Below are 8,326 nucleotides of genomic sequence, written 5' to 3' on the forward strand. Positions count from 1 at the left end.
TTGGTGCACAAATCCCTCTGACAGAAGCTGACTTAAGAAAATAATTGCAAGATATATTGTATAACAGTATATTGTTGATTGAAAATAACAAGTAAAAATATACATGTTGATGCCTCAGAAGAGAGAGGCATTGAGGGCTGGAATAGGCTAGTGTTATAACTAAGAGAGGTTTTGTTGCTTGAAACAAGAATAGGGTTTTGATACAGGAAGGAAATTAGCTATTCTGCCACAAGGAACAATGTAGAAAAATCTTTATGACAGAGTCTTCAAGTCTTTGTAGGGTTGGTAGAGCAATTCTCATAGAATAAAAGTCTTTGATAACTGGCGATTTGCTTAGGATTAAAAGTCTTGAAGATAAGGAATGACTTTCCTGGAAATAGATTATGGAGGTTCTTAAAATTGAAAACCAATTGTATTTAAATAGCATAAGATGTAACCAAAAATGTGTTCTCTAGAATTGGAGAAATCATTTAACATTTAGGAATAGAGTAGGGATATGATTGCAGTTGTGTTTTAGGATTCATCTACCAGTGGCTGTACTACATAATTAGAGGAACAGGGAGAAAAGACAGAACAATTTAGAACCTAATATACATGTACCAACATGAAGTAACCAGTAGATCTAAATCTAAAATTTAGGCAAGAGTAGGGGAAAGAGTTGTCAAAAGGAATGGAAATTAAGATTTTAGAATGACCAACGCTCTAAAGAGTTTTTAGAATCACTTAAAAGGTTTTGTGACTAATTTGATGGCAGGTGGTAAATGTGTGAACAGGCTTTAAAAAATAGAAGAAAGTAAAAATAAATACAATGAGACATTTTAATTCTTAGAGACTAAGCAATTCATAGCACCATCCTCAGAAATAGGCAAGCATTAAATTACAGGTCTAGTGGCAAGAACAATCATCCATTTTACTAACCCTGTCTCCAAATTCTTCTTACAATATTATGTAAATCATAAACTTTTCCAGGCTTTAAAAATTCATCCTCAGATAATTCTGATGACAATAATAATTGTCAAGTTATCTTTTGAGTCTTGTGATATCAGGAAGAATCTTAACAATTTTGATTTATATATTTTTTTCTTTAGAGAAAATGTTAGGAGATATATGTAGAATTACCTAGAAGGTGGTTACTAGAAATGTAGAAGTGATCTTGGCAAGAAGGCTGAATTAGGGCAGGAGTTCCCCTACAAGGCATTTAGTAATTGACAGAGACATTTCGGGTTGCAACAAATGGGAAATTGCTACTAACATCTAGTGGATAGAGACTAGCAATGCTGCTAAACATCCTAGAACACACCTGACAGGCTCCCACGACAAAGGCATATTTATTTCAAAATGCCTATGATACTGAGGCTGAGAATCCCTGAGCTAGATGGCATCATCCAGGAGTTAGATGCATTGACATTATATGTAAACAGACTACACCAATTTTAGTTGACTCTAAAAAGTTTTAGTCAACGCTAAAGGACAGTGTTTTCAAATCTACCTCTTATTCTTTCTTGCATCACATATCTTCTAAATATCTACTTGACCTTAGTTTTAAAGTTGTAAGTAACTATTCATGACACACCACACTATAAGATTCATTTATTCCCTACTGTCCACTCAGCTCTTGGCCCAGTGTCTGACCAGTGTTAGGTAAACAAGTGTTTATATATTGTGATATAATATATAAAATAATAAGTACTTTTATTATTTTACTATTGTACTTCTTAACTTACTTCAAAGAAATACGCATATTTTTCCAGGAATAAATACTAATGATCTATGTGCTCCAAAGTTAGATATTAATTAATGAGAGATGCATGGCACATAATAGATGCTAACATGTTTAGTGAATACTTGTGTGAAACAGGTAGATTAGAAGGCTTGAGGAAATACATTTCCCGATTCTCACCCATTTTTGAACATGACATTATTCAGTGCTCACTTTAACTTAAGCTCAAAACCTAAACATTATTTTGCTCTTTTCCTCATCCTGAAATCCAAAGGATCCATGAATTTGTTAGTAAAATCTCCAAATATAGAATTAATCCTTTGACTCCACCACTATTGACAATCCCCAAATCAAGATACCATTGCCTACACTCTGGATTACAACAACAGCTTCTTCACTGACCTCTCTGCTTTCATTCTTGTTCCCAAATTTCCATTCTTTATATAGCAGCCTAAATAAATTGAGAAAAATAATAAATTAACTGATGACATTTCTGCTTATAAATCTAAAACTCGATTACTCCATTTAGTATAAACTCGTTAAAGCAGCACAATAGATTTCTTCGCTGCTTTCCTAGAATCATTTCTGTCTTTCCCACAGGAGATTCCTATAGTCTTAGGGAAACTTTACTTTTGCCTCCCGGTTAGGAATATGCAACTAAACATTTAAACAGAAACAGAAAATCCTGTCAGCCTATGTTATATCCAAGACCACAGAATTGACAAAGGGAAGGCATGTGACTTACACCTATCCAATCAAAGTGAATTTCAGAGAAATTAGTGGAAATTGTGGAACACAAACTTTCCTATACTATGAGCACTTGAACTGCTTCAGCAATTTTGAGGTCAGGAGAAAAAAAAGAGCCTGAGGACATAACCAATGTAGACAGGCAAAGAGCTGAGGAAATTACAGGGAACAGAATTCTGTACAATGATAAACTAGATAAAGAAAATGTGGCATATATACACCATGGGATACTATGCAGCCATAAGAAGGATGAGTTCATGTCCTTAGCAGAGACATTGATGAAGCTGGAAACCATGATTCTCAGCAAACTAACACAGGAACAGAAAACCAAACACCACATGTTCTCACTCATAAGTGAGAGTGAACAATGAGAACCCATGGACACAGAGAGGGGAACATCACACACTAGGGTCTGTTGGTGGGTGGGGGGCTAGGTGAGGGATAGCATTAGGAGAAATACCTAATGTAGATGATGGATTGATGGATGCAATAAACCACCATGGCACATGTTTATGTAACAAACCTGCATGTTCTGCACATGTATCCAGAACTTAACGTACAAAAATAATAATAATAATAATTCTGTACAAACAACACTTGAAGTACCTCCGACTTCTAGGTTACAGTGGCCATTACATTTCTTTCTTGTTTAAGTGAGTTACAGTTGGATTTTGTTACCGAAAACATTCTAAAGCAGCAGGGCTTAGCCACTGCTATCTCAGGACTCCTTTACACTCTTACATATTATTAAGAACTCCACAAAGCTTTCCTTTATGTGAGTTTATCTGGTAGTAATTTTAAAATAGCATCCATAAACTCATTACTATATATGCTCTTAAACTCATACGATAAAGAGCAGACATTTGTAAAACTAACTATGTTTTCCAAAATAATATGCTGAGTGAAAGAATGACATTATTTTACATGTTTGCAAATCACTTGAACATCTGGCTTAAGAAAAGACAAATGGAATCCCATATCTGCTTCTGCATTGCATCTGCTGCAATTTTTTTTTTTTTTTTTTTTTTTACCATTTTGAAGAAAATCTGATCACACCAGAATATGTAACTCTAAAGAAGACATTCAAATGACCAAGAGGCCATTTTCATGTGAAAAGAAGCTTAATATCACTAATCATTACAGAAACATAAAACCACAATGAAATACCATCTCACACCTGTTATATTGGCTATTATTTTTTTAAAAAGTAAAAGACACATATTGGTGAGGATATGGAGAAACTGCAACTCTTGTATACTGTTGGGAATGCAAAATGGTGTGGCCACTAAACATGATGGAGTTTCCTCAGAAATTTAAAAACAGATCTCCCATATGAACCAGTAACCCCACTTGTGGATATTTATTCCAAAAGATTGAAATTAAGGTCTTGGAAAGATATTAGCACTTCCATATTAATTGCAACCATATTCACAATAGTCAAGATGTGGAAATAATCTAAATATCCACACATAAAAGAATGCATTTTTAAAAATCTGGTATATACATACAAGGCAATATTATTTAGCCATAATAAAAGAGAAAAATCCTGCAATACGTAATAACATGGATGAACCTTAAGGACATCATTTTAAGAGAAATAAGTCCATTACAGAAGGAAAAACACTTCATGATTCCACTTATATGAGGTATCTAAAACAGTCAACCTCAAAGAAGCAAAGAATCAAGTTTGTGGGCACCTTGCTTAGCCTTCCCAGCCTCCAGAACAGTGAGAAACAAATGTCCATTGTTTAAAGTGTCCAGTCTATGGTAGTTTCTTATTGCAGCCTGAGCTGACTAAAACACTGTTACACCCCCAATTTCCTCCTCTAGGTGTGATTTTAATCTGTTCTCTTAAATACCATCATTATATTAAAAATATTACAGTTTCCAGGGGGTGGTTCCAAGATGGCCGAATAGGAATAGCTCCAGTCTACAGCTCCCAGCATGAGCGACACAGAAGATGGGTGATTTCTGCATTTCCAACTGAGGGTTCATCTCACAGGGGCTTGTCGGATAGTGGGGGCAGAAGAGTGGGTGCAGCCCACCGAGCATGAGCCAAAGCAGGGCGAGGCATCACCTCAGCTGGGAAGCACAAGGGGTCAAGGAATTGCCGTTCCTAGCCAAGGGAAGCAGTGACGGACAGCACCTGAAAAATTGGGTGACTCCCACCCTAATACTGTGCTTTTCCAATGGTCTTAGCAAACGGCACAACAGGAGATTATATCCCGCACCTGGCTTGGAGGGTCTCATGCCCTTGGAGCCTCCCTCATTACTAGCACAGCAGGCTGAGATCACACTGCAAGGCAGCAGCAAGGCTGGGGGAGGGGTGTCCACCATTGCTGAGACAAAGCAGCCAGGAAGCTCGAACTGGGTGGAGCCCACCGCAGTTCAAGGAGGACTGCCTGCCTCTATAGACTCCACCTCTGGGAGCAGGGCATAGCTGAACAAACGGCAGCAGAAACCTCTGCAGACTTAACTGTCCCTGTCTGACAGCTTTAAGGAGAATAGTGGCTCTCCCAGCACAGAGTTTGAGATCTGAGAATGGACAGACTGCCTCCTCAAGTGGGTCCCTGACCCCTGAGTAGCCTAACTGGGAGGCACCCCCCAGTAGGGGCAGACTGACACCTCACACGGCTGGGTACCCCTCTGAGATGAAGCTTCCAGAGGAACAATCAGGCAGCAACATTTGCTGTTCAGCAATATTCACTGTTCTGCAGCCTCCACTGCTGATACCCAGGCAAACAGGGTCTGTAGTGAACCTCCAGCAAACTCCAACAGACTTGCAGCTGAGGGTCCTGACTGTTAGAAGGAAAACTAACAAGCAGAAAGGACACCCACACCAAAACCCCATCTGTACATCACCATCATCAAAGACCAAAGGTAGATAAAACCACAAAGATGGGGAAAAAAACAGAGCAGAAAAGCTGAAAATTCTAAAAATCAGAGCACCTCTCCCCCTTACAAGGAACGCAACTCCTCGCCAGCAGCGGAACAAAGCTGGATGGAGAATGACTTTGACGAGTTGAAAGAAGGCTTCAGACGATCAAACTTCTCTGACCTAAAGGAGGAAGTTCAAACCCATTGCAAAGAAGCTAAAAACATTGAAAAAAAGATTAGACGAATGACTAACTAGAATAACCAGTGTAGAGAAGTCCTTAAATGACCTGATGGAGCTGAAAACCATGGCAAGAGAACTACGTGACACATGCACAAGCTTCAGTAGCCGATTCGATTAACTGGAAGAAAGGGTATCAGTGATTGAAGATCAAATGAATAAAATGAAGTGCGAAGAGAAGTTTAGAGAAAAAAGAGTAAAAATAAACGAACAAAGCCTCCAAGAAATATGGAACTATGTGAAAAGACCAAATCTACGTCTGATTGGTGGACCTGAAGGTGACGGGGAGAATGGAATCAAGTTGGAAAACACTCTGCAGGATATTATCCAGGAGAACTTCCCCAACCTAGCAAGGCAGGTCAACATTCAAATTCAGGAAATACAGAGAATGCCACAAAGATACTCCTCGAGAAGAGCAACTCCAAGACACGTAATTGTCAGATTCCCCAAAGTTGAAATGAAGGAAAAAATGTTAAGGGCAGCCAGAGAGAAAGGTCGGGTTACTCACAAAGGGAAGCCCATCACACTAACAGCAGATATGTCAGCAGAAACGCTACAAGCCAGAAGAGAGTAGGGGCCAATATTCAACTTTCTTAAAGAAAAGAATTTTCAACCCAGAATTTCATACCCAGCCAAACTAAGCTTCATAAATGAAGGAGAAATAAAATCCTTTACAGATAAGCAAATGCTTAGAGAGCTTGTCACCATCAGGCCTGCCCTATAAGAGCTCCTGAAGGAAGCACTAAATATGGAAAGGAACAACCAGTACCAACCACCGCAAAAACATGCCAAATTGTAAAGACCATCGATGTTAAGAAGAAACTGCATCAACTAATGAGCAAAATAACCAGATAACATCATAATGACAGGATCAAATTCTCATATAACAATATTAATCTTAAGCGTAAATGGGCTAAATGCTCCAATTAAAAGACACAGACTGACAAATTGGATAAAGAGTCAAGATCCATCAGTTTGCGGTATTCAGGAGACCCATCTTACATGCAGAGACACACATAGGCTCAAAATAAAGGGATAAGGAAGATCTACCAAGCAAATGGAAAACAAAAAAAGGCAGGGGTTGCAATCCTAGTCTTTGATAAAACAAACTTTAAACCAACAAAGATCAAAAGAGACAAAGAAGGCCATTACATAATGGTAAAGGGATCAATTCAACAAGAAGAGCTAACTATCCTAAATATATATGCACCCAATACAGGAGTACCCAGATTCATAAAGCAAGTCCTTAGAGACTTACAAAGAGACTTAGACTCCCACACAATAATAATCGGAGACTTTAACACCCCGCTGTCAACATTACACAGATTAATGACACAGAAAGTTAACAAGGATATCCAGGAAGTTAACTCAGCTCTGCACCAAGCAGACCTAATAGACATCTACAGAACTCTCCATCTCAAATCAACAGAATGTACATTCTTCTCAGCACCACATCACACTTATTCCAAAATCGACCACATAGTTGGAAGTAAAGCACTCCTCAGTAAACTTAAGAGAACAGAAATTATAACAAACTGTCTCTCAGACTACAGTGCAGTCAAATTAAAACTCAGGATTAAGAAACTCACTCAAAACCTCTCAACTACATGGAAACTGAACAACCTGCTCCTGAGTGACTACTGGGTACATAACAAAATGAAGGCAGAAATAAAGATGTTCTTTGAAACCTATGAGAACAAAGATACAACATACCAGAATCACTGGGACACATTTAAAACAGTATGTAGAGGGAAATTTATAGCACTAAATGCCCACAAGGGAAAGCCGGAAAGATCTAAAATTGACACGTTAACATCATAAAAGAACTAGAGAAGCAAGAGCAAACACATTCAAAAGCTAGCAGAAGGTAAGAAATGACAAAGATCACAGCAGAACTGAAGGAGATACAGACACAAAAAACTCTTCAAAAAAATCAATGAATCCAGGAGCTGGTTTTTTGAAAAGATCAACAAAATTGATAGACTGCTAGCAAGACTAATAAACAAGAAAAGAGAAAAGAATCAAATAGATGAAATAAAACATGATAAAGAGGGTATCATCACCAATCCCACAGAAATACAAACTGCCATAAGAGAATACTATAAACACCTCTATGCAAATAAACTGGAAAATCTAGAAGAAATGGATAAATTCCTGGACACATACACCCTCCCAAGGCTAAACCAGGAAGAAGTTGAAGCCCTGAATAGACGAATAACTCTGAAATTGCGGCAATAATTAACAGCCTACCAACCAAAAAAAGTCCAGGACCAGACAGATTCACAGCCGAATTCTACCAGAGGTACAAGGAGGAGCTGGTAGAATTCCTTCTGAAACTATTCGAATTAATAGAAAAAGAGGGAATCATCCTTAACTCATTTTATGAGGCCAGCATCACCCTGATACCAAAGCCTGGCAGAGATACAACAAAAAAAAGAGAATTTTAGGCCAATATCCCTGAGGAACATTGATGCAAATATCCTCAATAAAATACTGGCAAACCGAATCCAGCAGCACATGAAAAAGCTTATCCACCATGATTAAGTGGCCTTCATCCCTGGGATGCAAGGCTGGTTCAACAAATGCAAATCAATAAATGTAATCCATCATATTAAACATAACCAAAGACAAAAACCACATGGTTATCTCTATAGATGCAGAAAAGGCCTTCGACAAAATTCAACAGCCCTTCATGCTAAAAGCTCTCAATAAACTAGGTATTGATGGGACGTATCTCAAAATAA

Source organism: Mandrillus leucophaeus, unplaced genomic scaffold, assembly GCF_000951045.1.
Source record: "Mandrillus leucophaeus isolate KB7577 unplaced genomic scaffold, Mleu.le_1.0 Scaffold543, whole genome shotgun sequence".
Classification (NCBI taxonomy): Eukaryota; Metazoa; Chordata; class Mammalia; order Primates; family Cercopithecidae; genus Mandrillus; species Mandrillus leucophaeus.